General features: G+C 43.3%; 1 protein-coding gene across 1 annotated transcript in view; it reads left to right on the forward strand.

The window, feature by feature from the left end:
- The first annotated feature begins 974 nt into the window (after positions 1-974).
- Positions 975-13739, forward strand: part of LOC132660752 (uncharacterized) — an 85570-nt gene continuing 72805 nt past the window's right edge. The window contains exons 1-2 of the mRNA XM_078433927.2: positions 975-1066; positions 7112-7168. The gene's annotated coding sequence lies outside the window, so the exon portion shown is untranslated. The remainder of the gene's footprint in view (positions 1067-7111; positions 7169-13739) is intronic.

Raw genomic sequence — 13739 nt, forward strand, 5'->3', positions numbered from 1 at the left:
GGGACCCGGGAGGACATGGGGCCGCGTCCACACTGACAAGAACCCGGTCTCCTCAGGACCCGCCGGGGGAGGAGCAGGTGAGGAGAAAGCGAAGCCCGGAGAGGAGGAGCTTCCGGGGCGGGGACGCTGAAGGGGGTCGGTGTTCAGGAGACCCATGGGGGAAGGACCCGGCGCCGCTTCGTGCGCGGTGACACTGTGTCCCCCGCGGGGCTGTGCGCGCGGCCGTCGGGTCTTCCCGCTCCGGGCCCCGGGGCCGCGCGTCCGTGTTCCTGCTCCGCGCCAACTCGGTTTCCGCCACGTCCTCATGCGGTTCACGGTCTGGGAGCAGGTGCCCGGGCGGTGCTTGCGCTCCGGTCGCTCCGGCCGCTCTGGTCGCGGTGTCTGTTCCGTGTCTGCGACGGCGTCCTGGGGAGTTCGGTGCCGGATCTGGCCCCGGATCTGTAGATCGCTCCGCGCAGGACGGACGTGGTCACAGTGTCAGTTCCTCCACGTCCAGGAGCACAGAGTGGCTTTCCATCCCTGTGAGTCTTCCTCCGTTTCTGTCCCCAGTGTCCTGTCCTCAGAGAGCAGGCCTGCCACCTGCTTGCTAAGATTACCCCACCCTCCCCCAGCACGTCGTTCCTTCTGATGCGGTTGTAAATGGGGTGGTCTCTTTCTTCTTCCTGTGGGTCGTCAGGAGTGTGTAGATGTGCATGTGGTGTTTGTGTGTTGGTCTCGTATCCTGCGAGTGTGCTTATTTATTAGTTCTGTTTACCTTAAAAACAACACCTCCAGTTTCTCCCAGCAAAAGCGGGTTTATTTGGAAAGAAGAGAGTATTTGACCTCCTGTGATTGGCGTATTTCCCTCAGGACGATGACTGCAAGGTTCAGTCCATGTTGTAACAGGTGTCAGAATTCCCTTCCTTTGTGAGGCTGAGCCTGTTCCATTGCGTAGAGACCACATCTTGTTTATTTATTCATCTGTCCGCCGTCACTTGGGTTGCTTCCATGTTTTAGCTGCTGTGAAGAAGCGGCTATGAACACAGGAACAGGAATGAGGGCTCAAGGCTTCGCTTTCAGTTTCTGGGTACGTGTGTGCAGAGGTGGAGTCCTGTGTTAACTTTATGAGGAACCACTGCACTGTTCTGTACAGCCTCACCATGTTTCTTCATTCCTTTATAGGACAGAATGATATTGCTGTTCGTGGGTTTGCCCCAGTTTGTTTATCCATTCACCCACCGCGGGGCATTGGCATAGTTTCTACCATTCCACTACTGTGAACAGTGCTGCTGTATATGTTTGTGCACGTGCTCTTTTTTTAAAGTACTGTTCTCAATTCATTGGGCTCTACATCTAAGAGTAGAGTTATTGAGCCATATGGTAATTCTATGTTGTTATCTTTTTGAGGAAATGCCAAATTATTTTACACATAGGCTCCACCATTTTACATTTCCACATTAAGGGTTCCAATTTGTCAATATCTTTGCCAACATTTGTTATTTTGTAGTTTTCTTGATTATAGCAATTTTAGTGTGTGTAAAAGGCTAGCTAACGGTGGTTCAAATCTTCCATTTCCATAAGGACTAATGATGTTTAACATCTTTACATGTCTATTCACCATGATCTCCCTGGGGAAAGGTACATCTGAGTCCTTTGTCCATTTTAAAACTTGTTTGTTGTTGTTATTGTTGATGATGAGTCGTAAAAGCTCTTTATATATTCTGTATAACAGACTCTTACAACACAAATAATGTGCGAATATTTTCTTCCCTTCTAGGTATTGTCTTCTCACTTTTGGGATAGCACCTTTTGATCTACAAAGGTTTTTAATGTTGAGGAAACTAATTATCTACTTTTTTCCCCTTGCTTGTGCTTTGGTGTCAGCTCTAAGAGCATTGTTAAACTCAATGCTCATGAAGATTTATCCCCATTTATTCTTCTAGAGTTTATAAGTTTACCTCTTACATTTGAGTTTTTGATCCACTTTGAGTTAATGTTTGTATGTGGTCTGAGGGTAAGGGTCCAATTTCATTCCTCTGCGCATGTGATAGTCAGTTGTCTAGCACCCTTTTGTCGCAAAGACCATTGTGTCCATAATGGCATGTTGTCCACCCTTGTCAAAATTCAGTTGACCATAGATGAAAGGGTGTATTTCTGTGTTTTCAATTAAATCCCACTGATCTGTATGTATACGTTTATGACAGTATCACAATGTTTATTTACTGTTGCTTTGTTTGAAGATTTGAATTGGGAAGTATGAGCTTCTACCTTTTATTTTTTTGATTGTTTTATTTATTTTGTAGTCCCTTGATTTTCCACATGACTGTCAGGATTAGCTTGTGCATTTCTTCTCAGAGGCCTTTGTGAATTTTCCTGGGAATCACATTGAATCTACATGTTGCATTGTGCATTATCGCCATGTAGCAATAGTACATTTCAGATCATCTTTAATTTCTTTCAGCAGTGTTTTTACATCTTTTACCAAGTATTTTATTGATGATGTTACCTAAAATGGAATTGTTTTCTTAAATTCTTCTTCATAGGATTCATTGTTAGTGTATAAAAATAAGTGAGATATTTGTGCATCAAAATTTTGCCCTGTAACTTTCCTGAATTAGGTGACTAACTCCAATAATTTTTGTTGATTTTTTTGGAAGTCCTTTATATAAGATGATGTCATCTCTGGTTTCTGAATAGATGTAGTTCTACCTTTTCCTTTCACATGTGGATGACTTTTTTTTTCCTCGTTGCTCTGGATAGAACTTTCAGTACAGTATTGAGTAATGAGTGAAAAGCCTGCATCTTGGCCTTGTTCCCGGTATCAGAGGAAACCTTACAGTCTTCAAAATTGAGAATGATTTTTGCTGTAGGTTTATTAAACAAATTACTCTTTATTCTTTCTTGTGTGTATATCATAAACTAGCATTGGATTTTGTTTAGAGCTTTTTCTGTATCAATTAATATGATCACGTGTTTTCATTTAAAAAAATGTGCATAACAATGCTTGGCTTTAGCGTGTTGAATAACCCTTGAATGTCTGGGGTAGACTTGCTTATGGTGCGTGATTCTTTTATGTGCTTTGGTTTTATATCACTGTATTCTCTGGAGGATTGTTAGATCTGTATTTAAAGGGATACAAATATGTTTTTTTTTTTTCTGGTTTTGTGTTGTATTGATGTTATATGACTAGAAAAGGTATTAGGGTTTAAAGAACTATGGCTGTGTCCAGAATAAATTATGGGGATGGGATGAGGATGGGTAAAGGTTACAGTGACATTCAGGGTTATGGCCAAAGTAAAAGATAAAGGTAGGGGTTAAGGGTCAGAATCAGGGTTAAGAAGAGGTGAGTAAATTGAGAATCAAGGTGAAAGTCAGGGTATAAAGTCAGGGTAAAGGGTCAGGATCAAGGTGAGGTGAGGGTTTAAGGGTTAGGGTTGAGGGTTAGGGAAGGTTGGATTTAGAAATGGGGGGTTGGGGTTAGGGTTCAGGTTTGGGTTTGGGTTCAGGTTAGGGGTTAGGGGTTAGGGCTAGGGGTTAGAGTTAGGGTTAGGGGTTAGAGTTGGGGCTAGGGATAAGGGTTAGGGGTCAGGGTTAGGGTGTAGGGTTAGGGTTCAGTGTTAGTGGGTTAGGGTTAGGGGGTTAGGGTTAGAGGATTAGGGTTAGAGGGTGAGGGTTACTTGTTAGGGTTAGGGGATTAGAGGGTTAGGGGTTATGGTTTAGTGTTAGAGGGTTAGGGTTAGCAGTTAGGGTTTGGCATTAGGGTTTAGGGTTAGAGTTAGAGGGTTAGGTTTAGGTGGGGTTAGGGTTAGAGGGTTAAGGCTAGTGGTTAGGGTTTAGTGTTTGAGGCTTACGACTTGGGGTTATGGTTAGAGATTAGGGTTATGCGGTTAGGGTTAGGAGATTAAAGTTAGGGTTAGCTAAGATTAGGGTTACCATCAGGAGTAGAGTAAGGGTTAATTCAAGCCACTTCTCTCCTGGCACAGGAGGGGTTCAAGCATTAGGAAGGGTGTTTGCGCATACTCCCCACTATGGGAGCGGGAGGGTGTTGTTTCACACATGGGTACAGTGTAGCTTGGTATTGGATGGCTGCTGGTGCATGCGCTTGACCAGACATGGAGAGGTAATGTGTCTGTGCATACGTAAAACCTCCGCTCAAAGAGAGAGGGTGATCGCACATGGTCCCCACGCTCAACCGTGCGGAAGCATGTTGAAGTATGCGTGCAGTCCCTTCTTGCTGGTAAGCTTGCTCACGTATACGTACAGCACGCCTCATGACAGAAGTGTGGTCACACATGCTCACAATGCTGCTCCACTGGGCAGGGCCTCTGCGCACGAACATCATGCCCCATCAGTGACGTAGGCCTTTTGCTCATGTGCCCCAATTCTGTTGGCATGGAACTGAGCAGAACCCACCCTCTGCAAGGTAGGATGTTCACAAATCGCCCCGACCCACTGGGCCCAAGAGGTGGTGTATACACTTCTGCCTCTCCTCAGGTTCCCACGTGAGAGTTTCAGTCATGCACAGCTACACCCCTCAGGGATGAAGTAGTATGTCACTTTTAAATGTGATGTTTCATGAAAGGTTCTTTCCACTTTCACAGGTGAAGAAACATGCAACTCTTTAGATAAGGGTTTGGGTTAGCATTACCATCAGGGGTAGGGCAAGGGTTAGGTCAAGCCAACTCCTCCCTGCGCACGGGAGGTTTTCAAGCATTAGTGCGCCCCCCCTTTGGTATTGGAGTGCGTTCACCCACGCACCAAACGGCACTCAGGCAGGGGAGGGTGTTGCGCTATGCGCCTCGCCCATTCACTGGGGATGGGGTTTCACGCATGTGCATCACCGGTCTTCAGGGAGGGAAGGTGCAAACTATGCATCTCCGTGTCCTTCAATGCCAGAGGATGTTCACGCATGTGCACAGCCCTTCCTCCTGGTGGGAGGGTTTACCCGCATGTGCACAACCCCCAGGATGAGGTAGGGCATTTGTGCATGTGCACAGACCCCCTCCGCAAGGGAGGGAGTTCACGCATGCTCACAGCGCCCCCTCGTGGCAGAAGGTTGTTCACGCATGCACACAGCCCTGCTGGGTGAGGTAGGGCATCTGCACATGCACACAACACCCCCTTAGCCAGGGAGGGCGATCGCGCATGTGCCCCACTCCCCTCGGTGCTGAAAGGTTCAAGCATCCATCCCCCACCCCCGCCTTGGCAGAGGGTGTTCATGCATGCGCACTGTTCCCCTTCGTGGCGGGAGGGTGTTCTAGGGAGCGCACAACCCTCTCTCTGGGAGGTACTCATTCGCACATGCACACAACACCCCCCAGCCACGGAGGACGTTCATACATGCTCCCCACTCCCCTTGGTGCAGGAGGGTGTTCACACATGTGCACAGCACCCCTTAGTTGCGGATGGTGTTGACGCATGTGCACGACCAGGCTCAGCGAGGTGGGGTGTCTGCACATGCACCCCCCCAATCAGGGAGAGAGGGCGATCTCGCATGCGCCCCACTTCCCTTGGCATGGAACGGTGTTCATGCATGCGTACAGCCCCCCTTCGTATGCACACAGCCCCTGTGGCAGAAAGGTGTTCATGCATGCCCACAACCTACGCTCCGTGAGGTAGGGCATTTGCGCAGACACACAACCCCTCATCAGCCAGGGAGGGCGTTCGCGCATGTGCCCCACTCACCTTGGCACGGTAGGTGTTCACACGTGTGCACAGCCACTCCTTGTGGTGGGAGGGTGTGATGCACCTGCACAACCCCGCTCTGCGAGGAGGGTTTGCACAGGTGCCCTGCCCCTCTCAGCCCATGAGGTGTTTGAGGCTTTCGCCTCGCCCCCATGCCCCCATCAGTGGGTGAGAGGGTCACCCCTTAAGGAGGGAGTAGTGATGTCACTATTAAATGTGATGTTACATGAATGGTTCTTTTCACATTCACAGCTGAAGAAACACATCTCTTAAGGTAAGGGTTAGGGTAAGACTTGGGTCATGCTTCCTCCCCCCTGGGCATGGAAGGTTTTCAGGCATTAGCGTGCCCCCCTTTGCACAGGAGTGGGTTCAGCATGGCCTCCCCCCCCACCCCCCCCGTGGTGAAGGAGGGGGTCACCATTGCACCGTCGCCTCAGGGAGGGAATGGTGTCACTCATGTGCTCTGCCTCCCCTCAGCACAGGAGGGGGTCACGCAGGTGCCCCTTCTGCGTCCATTCATCGGTGATATAGAGGTAATGTTCCTTTTAGGTCAGATGTTTTTTGTGGTGTCTCGGTTGCTCAGTGGATTAAACGTCCCACTTCGCTCAAGTCATGGTCTCACGGTTTGTGGGTTTGATCCCTGGGTGGGCTTCTGTGCTGACAGCTCTGAATGTGTAGTCTGCTTCCGATACTGTGTCTCCCTCTCTTTCTGCCCCTTCCCCGCTCGTGTTCTGTCTTTCTCTCTCTCTCCCTCTCTCTCTGAGGGATGAAATGAAGCTAAAAACATTTAGCTCTCTCTCCCTCTCTCTTTGAGGGATGAAATGAAGGTAAAAACAGTTTAAAGCAGCTCCATAGGTCTTCTTGACTCTTGTCCTATTCCCGCCTCTTCATGAGAAGGTCTGTTTCACCCATTTGAAGAGACTGTAAAACCCTCGTGTGGCCATTCATATGAGTCACTATTTAGGGAACAAGTGATTATGCTACCTTTGCACGGTCAGGATACCAAAGCCGTTTCACAAATCTCCTTGGGCAGGCATGGCCTCTAGTACTAGAAATGCTAGACGTGATTTTATTGGTAAACAGGCAGGGTTTGTGTTCGCTGAGTTCCTTTACTTCTTTTCATCTTTCCTTGATTGCCTATCTGTGTTGGATCAACAATTGCTTTGATATCGACTTTACAGTTAGGTTATTTTCATCTTATTGTTAACTATCCATGGTTATTCGCTCTGACAGAAGCTGATACAAGGACAAATATTTCTTGTTGCACATACTAGCATTATTGCTTCTCTTGTGAAATTCACCTGGTCCCAACTTCGGAGTTGGTTGTCTACTTTTGGTATTCAGATCTTAAGATCATATACCAATGCCTGAGCCCTACTATGAATGCTCATCACTGCATCCCTAACAGCTGCCTACAGTTCAGGAATCATATTTTTTGCCCTTCTAGGACAGCCTCGATACACCTACATCAGCGATGGAGACGTGTCACGCTTGCAACCCATCGGTGAGGGCGTAGTGATGCCACTATTAAATATGACGTTTCCTGAATGGCTCTTTTCACTTTCACAGCTAAAGAAGTAGGCAACTGTTAAGGTAATGGTTAGGGGTAAGATTAGAATTAGGGCTTAGGGTAAATGTTAGTTCATGCTTGCACCCACCCTTTGGCGAAGGAGGGGATCTCGCCTGCGCTCTGCTCCCCTCAATGAGTGAGGGGGTTCATGCATGTGCCCCATCACCCCTCGGCACAGGAGGGGGTTCACGCATGTGCCCCTGCCCTTGGGGGGGGGGGTCACCGTTGCGTCGTCGCCTCAGCAAAGGAGTTGTGTCACTCATGCACTCTGACCCACCACAGCACAGGAGGGGGTCATACATGTGCCCCTTCTACGTCCCTTCATCAGCGATGTAGCAGTGATGTTCCTTGTAGGTCAGACTTTTTTTGCGGTGCCTCAGTCACTCAGTGGGTTAAGCATCCCACCTCTGCTCAGGTCATGGTCTCACAGTTTGTCGGTATGAACCCTGGGTTGGCCTCTGTGCTGACGGCACTGAACGTGGAGCCTGCTTCAGATACTGTGTCTCCCTCTCTCTCTGCATCCTTCCCCACTTGTGTCCAGCCTTTCTCTCTCCCTCTCTCTCTCTCTCTGTTTCTCAGAAAAATGAAGCTAAAATTTATTTATTTATTTATTTATTTATTTATTTAATAATTTTATTTTTTAAAATTTACATCCAGATTAGTTAGCATATTGTGCAACAGTAATTTCAGGACTAGATTCCTTAATGCTCCTTACCCATTTAGCCCATCCCCACTCCCACAACCCCTCCAGTAACCCTCTGTTCGCCATATTTAAGAGTCTCTTATGTTTTTCCCCCCTCCTGTTTTTATATTATTTTTGTTTCCCTTCCCTTATGTTCATCTGCTTTGTCTCTTACAGTCCTCATATGAGTGAGGTCATATGGTATTTGTCTTTCTGTGACTAATTTTGCTTAGCATAATACCCTCCAGTCCATCCACATAGTTCCAAATGGCAAGATTTCATTGTTTTTGATATATATATGTGTATGTATGTATATATATATATATACACACACACACACCACATCTTCTTTATCCATTCATCCAACGATGGACATTTGGGCTCTTTCCATACTTTGGCTATTATTGATAGTGCTGCTATAAACATTGGGGTGCATGTGTCCCTTGAAAACAGCATACCTGTATCCCTTGGATAAATACCTAGTAGTGCACTTGCTGGGTCGTAGGGTAGTCCTCTTTTTAACTTTCTGAGGAACCTCCATACTGTTTTCCAGAGTGGCTGCACCAGTTTCCATCCCACCAACAATGCAAAAGAGTTCCTCTTTCTCCGCATCCTCGCCAACATCTGTTGTTGCCTGAGTTGTTAATGTTAGCCATTCTGATAGGTGTGAGGTGGTATCTCATTGTGGTTTTGATTTGTATTTCCCTGATGATGAGTGATGTTGAACATTTTTTTCATGTGTTGATTGGCCATCTGGTTATCTTCCTTGGAGAAGTGACTATTCATGTCTTTGCCCGTTTCTTCACTGGATTATTTGCTTTTTGGGTGTTGAATTTGATACGTTCTTTATAGATTTTGGATACTAATCTTTTATCTGATATGTCATTTGCAAATATCTTCTCCCATTCTGTTGGTTGCCTTTTAGTTTTGCTGATTGTTTCCTTCACTGTGCAGAAGATTTTTATTTTGATGAGGTCCCAATAGTTCATTTTTGCTTTTGTTTCCCTGGCCTCCAGAGACGTGTTGAGTAAGAAGTTGCTGAGGCCAAGGTCAAAGAGTTATTTGCCTGCTTTCTCCTCGAGGATTTTGATGGCTACCTATCTTACATTTAGGACTTTCATCCATTTTGAGTGTCTTTTTGTGTATGGTATGGGCAAGTGGTCTAGTCTCATTCTTCTGCATGTTGCTGTCCAGTTTTCGCAGCATCACTTGCTGAGGAGACTGTCATTATTCCATTGGATATTCTCTCCTGCTTTGTCAAAGGCTAGTTGGCCATACATCTTGGGGTGCATTTCTGGGTTCTCTATTCTGTTCCATTGATCTGAGTGTCTGTTCTTGTGCCAGTACCATATTGTCTTGATTACAGCTTTGTAATACAGCTTGAAGTCTGGGATTGTGATGCCTCCTGCTTTGGTTTTCTTTTTTCAAGATGCTTTGGCTCTTCAGGGTCTTTTCATACTGTATGATTGTTTGCTGTAGCTGTGTGAAGAATGCTGGTGTTATTTTTATAGGTATTGCATTGAATATGTAGATTGCTTTAGATACTATTGACATTTTAACAATATTTGTTCTTCCTATCCAGGAGCATGGAGTATTTTTCCATTTTTTTTTTTTTTGTGTCTTCAATTTCTTTCATAAGCTTTCTAAAGTTTTAAGTGTATAGATTTTTCACCTCTTTGGTTAGATTTATTCCTAGGTATTTTATGGTTTTTGGTGCAATTGTAAATGGGATCAATTCCTTGATTTCTCTTTATGTTGCTTAATTGTTGGTGTATAGGAATGCAACTGATTTCTGTGCATTGATTTTATATCCTGCCACTTTTCTAAATTCATGGATCAGTTCTAGCAGTTTTTTGGTGGAATCTTTTGAGTTTTCCATATAGAGTTTCATTCCATGTGCTAAGAGTGAAAGTTTGACCTCCTCCTGGCTGATTTGGATGCCTTTTATTTCCTTGTGTTGTCTGATTGCGGAGGCTAAGACTTCCAATACTATGTTGAATAACAGTGCCAAGAGTGGACATCCCTGTCTTGTTCCTGACCTTAGGGGGAAAGTGCTCAGTTTTTCCCCATTGGGGATGATATTAGCATTGGGTCGTTCACATATGGCTTTTATGATTGCGAGGTATAATCATTCTATCCCTACTTTCTTGAGGGTTTTTACCAAGAAACGGTGTTGTATTTTGTCAAATGCTTTCTCTGCATCTATTGAGAGGATCATGTGGTTCTTGTCCTTTCTTTTATTGATGTGATGAATCACATTGATTGTTTTGCAGATATTGAACCGGCCCTGCATCCCAGGTATAAATCCCACTTGTTCGTGGTGAATAATTTTTTTGATGTATTGTTGGATCTGGTTGGCTAATATGTTGTTGAGGATTTTTGCATCCATGTTCATCAGGGAAATTGGTATATTGTTCTCCTTTTTATGGGGGGTCTCTGTCTGGTTTTGGAATCAAGGTAATGCTGGCTTCATAGAAAGAGTTTGGAAGTTTTCCTTCCATTTCTGTTTTTTGGAACAGCTTCAAGAGAATAGGTATTAACTCTTCCTTAAATGTTTGGTATAATTCCCCCGGAAAGCCATCTGGCCCTGGACTCTTGTTTTTTGGGAGATTTTTTTATTACTAATTCGATTTTATACTGGTTATGGGTCTGTTTAAATTTTCTATTTCTTCCTGTTTCAGTTTTGGTAGCTTATATATTTCTAGGAATTTGTGCATTTCTTCCAGATTGCACATTTTATTGTCATATAATTACTCATAATCTCTTATTATTGGTTTATTTCTGTTGTGTTCATTGTGATCTCTCCTCTTTCATTCTTGATTTTATTTGGGTCCTTTCCTTTTTCTTTTTGATCCAACTGGCTAGTGGTTTATCAATTTTGTTAATTCTTTCAAAGAACCAGCTTCTGTTCTACTGGTTTTTGTTTGTTTGTTTGCTTGTTTTGATAGCATTGATTTTTGCTCTAATCTGTATCATTTCTTCTGCTGGTTTTGGGTTTTATTTGATGCCCTTTTTCCAGCTCTTTAAGTTGTAAGGTTAGGTTGTGTGTCTGAGACCTTTCTTCCTTCTTTAGAAAGGCCTGAATGCTATATACTTCCCTCTCATGACTACCTTTGCTGCATCGCAGAGGTTTTGGGCTGTCGTGTTATCATTTCATTGGGTTCCATGTACTTTTTAATTTACTCTCTAACTTCTTGGTTAGCCCATTAATTCTTTAATAGAATGTTCTTTAGTCTCCAAGTATTTGCTGTCTTTCCAAATTTTTTCTTGTGGTTAATTTCGAGTTTTTTAGCATTGTGGTCTGAAAATATGCAAGGTATGATTTCGATCTTTTTGTACTTGTTGAGGTCTGATTTGTGTCCCAGTATGTGATCTATTCTGCAGAACATTCCATGTGCACTGGAGAAGAATGTATATTCTGCTGCTTTAGGATGAAATGTTAGGAATATATCTGTTAAGTCCATCTGGTCCAGTGTATCATTCAAAGCCATTGTTTCCTTGTTGATTTTCTATTTAGATGATCTTTCCATTGTTGTAAGTGTGGTATTGAAGTCCACTACTTTTATGGTATTATTATCAGTGAGTTTATTTATATTTGTAATTAATTGATTTATACATTTGGGTTGTCTCATATTTGGAACATAAATGTTTACAATTGTAAAGTCTTCTTGATGGATAGACCCCCTTAATTATGATATAACACCCTTCTTCATCTCTTGTTACAGTCTTTATTTTAAAATCTAGATTGTATGATATGAGTGTGGGTACTCTGGCTTTCTTTTGGCGACCGTTAGCATGATAGGTGGTTCTCTATCCCCTTACTTTCAATCTGAAGGTGTCTTTAGGTCTAATGTGGGTCTCTGGTAAACAGCATATAGATGGATCTTGTTTTCTTTTCCATTCTGTTACCCGTGTTTTTTGATTGAAGCATTTAGTCCATTGATGTTTAGAGTGAGTACTGGAAGATATGAATTTATTGCCATGATGTTTCTTATAGAGTTAGAGTTTCTGGTGGTGTTTTCTGGTGCCTTCTAGTCTTTGTTGCTTTTGGTCTTTTTTTTTTTTTTTTTTTTTTTTTTTTTTTTTTTTTTTTTTTTTTTTTGGTCTTTTCAACCCTCAGAGAGGCCCCTGAAAATTTCTTGAGGGCTCGTTTAGTGGTCATGAACTCTTTAAGTTTTTTTTGTTTTGTTTTTTTTGTCTGGGAAACTTTTAATCTCTCCTATTTTGAATGGCAACCTTACTGCATAATGAATTTTTGGCTGCATATTTTTCTGATTCAGCACACTGAATATATCTTGACACTCCTTTTTGGCCTGCCAAATTTCTGTGGATAGGTCTGCTGCAAACATGATCTGCCTTTGCTTGTAAGTTAAGGACTTTTTTTCCCTTGCTGCTTTCATGATTCTTTCCTTGCCTGAGTATTTTGTTGATTTGACATTGATATATTTTATTGATGGTCGGTTTTTGTTGAATCTTATGGGAGTCCTCTGTGCTTCCTGGATTTTGATGTCTTTATCTTTCCCCAGGTTAGGACAATTATCCACTATAATTTGCTCACACAACCCTTCTACCTCTTTTTCCATCTCTTCATCTTCTGGTACCCCCATGACTCTCATATTGTTCCTTTTTAATGAGTCACTGATTTCTCTAATTCTTAAATTGTGCTCTTTTGCCTTAGTCTCCCTCTTTCTTTTCTGCTTCAGTATTCTCCATAAGATTGTCCTCTCTATCGCTGATTTCCTGCTCTGTCTTATCCATCCTTGCTGCTGCAGCATCCATTTAAGATTACAGCTCAGTTATACCATTTTTTAATTTCATCCTGACTAGCTTTTACTTCTTTTATTTCCACAGAGAGGGATTCTAACCTATTTTCAACCCCAGCTAGTATTCTTATTATCGTGATTCTAAATTCTGGTTCAGACATCTTGCTTGTATCTGTGTTGATTATGTCCCTGGCTGTCGTTTGTTCCTGCTGCTTCTTTTGGGGTGAATTCCTGTTTTGTCATTTTGAAGGGAGAAAAGGAATTAATAAGGAAAAAAATTAAAAAAAACAACACACACACACACACACACACACACACACACACACACACATCAAATAAATGATGCTAGATCCTAGGCGTGTTTTGGTCTGGCTATTGAAAGGAGTTTGATAGATTAGATAAAAAGGGGGAAAAAAAGGAAAATGTTTGAAAATTTGAGAAAAAAAATACAATGAAAAAGAATAAAATTAAACGATGGAAGTAAAATAGAATTTGAAAAAATTACAAAAAAGTACAAAACATAGCAGAAAAATAAAGAAAAATATTTTTAATAATAATTGACAATAAAAATAATTTTTTCCCTTTCTGTATTCAAGAAAAAGAAGAGCAATAAATAAAAAGAAAATTGAAAAGACGGACCAACAAACAGAGTGAAATATGATTGAAATTACATCACTTTTCCCTACAAGTGAAACTATGAAGCACTTTGTAGTCCATAAACTAAGTGGGTGCAGAGATTTGTGGTGTTCTTGAATAGTGAGTTTGGCCCAGTTGGGCGGGGCTTAGTGTAATGGCTCTGTTCTCCACTAGGTGGCGTTGCTTAGCTTACGGGGGGCAGGGGTGGAATGTTGTGGCGCTTGTTGGTGTGTATGTGCATGCAGGGGAATGGTGAAAATGGCGTCACCCACCTACCCAGTCTCTAGTATCGGTACTCTGTGCTCTGCCCGAACAGCAATCGGACACCCATCCTTTGTCTCCAGTTTCTTTCTACTCCCTGCCTTAACACTGTCTTTGCCCAAGCCGTCAATTTGCCAGGTGCACCTCCCTCCTGGGTTTTATC

Source organism: Panthera onca, chromosome D1, assembly GCF_046562875.1.
Source record: "Panthera onca isolate mPanOnc1 chromosome D1, mPanOnc1 haplotype 2, whole genome shotgun sequence".
NCBI lineage: Eukaryota > Metazoa > Chordata > Mammalia > Carnivora > Felidae > Panthera > Panthera onca.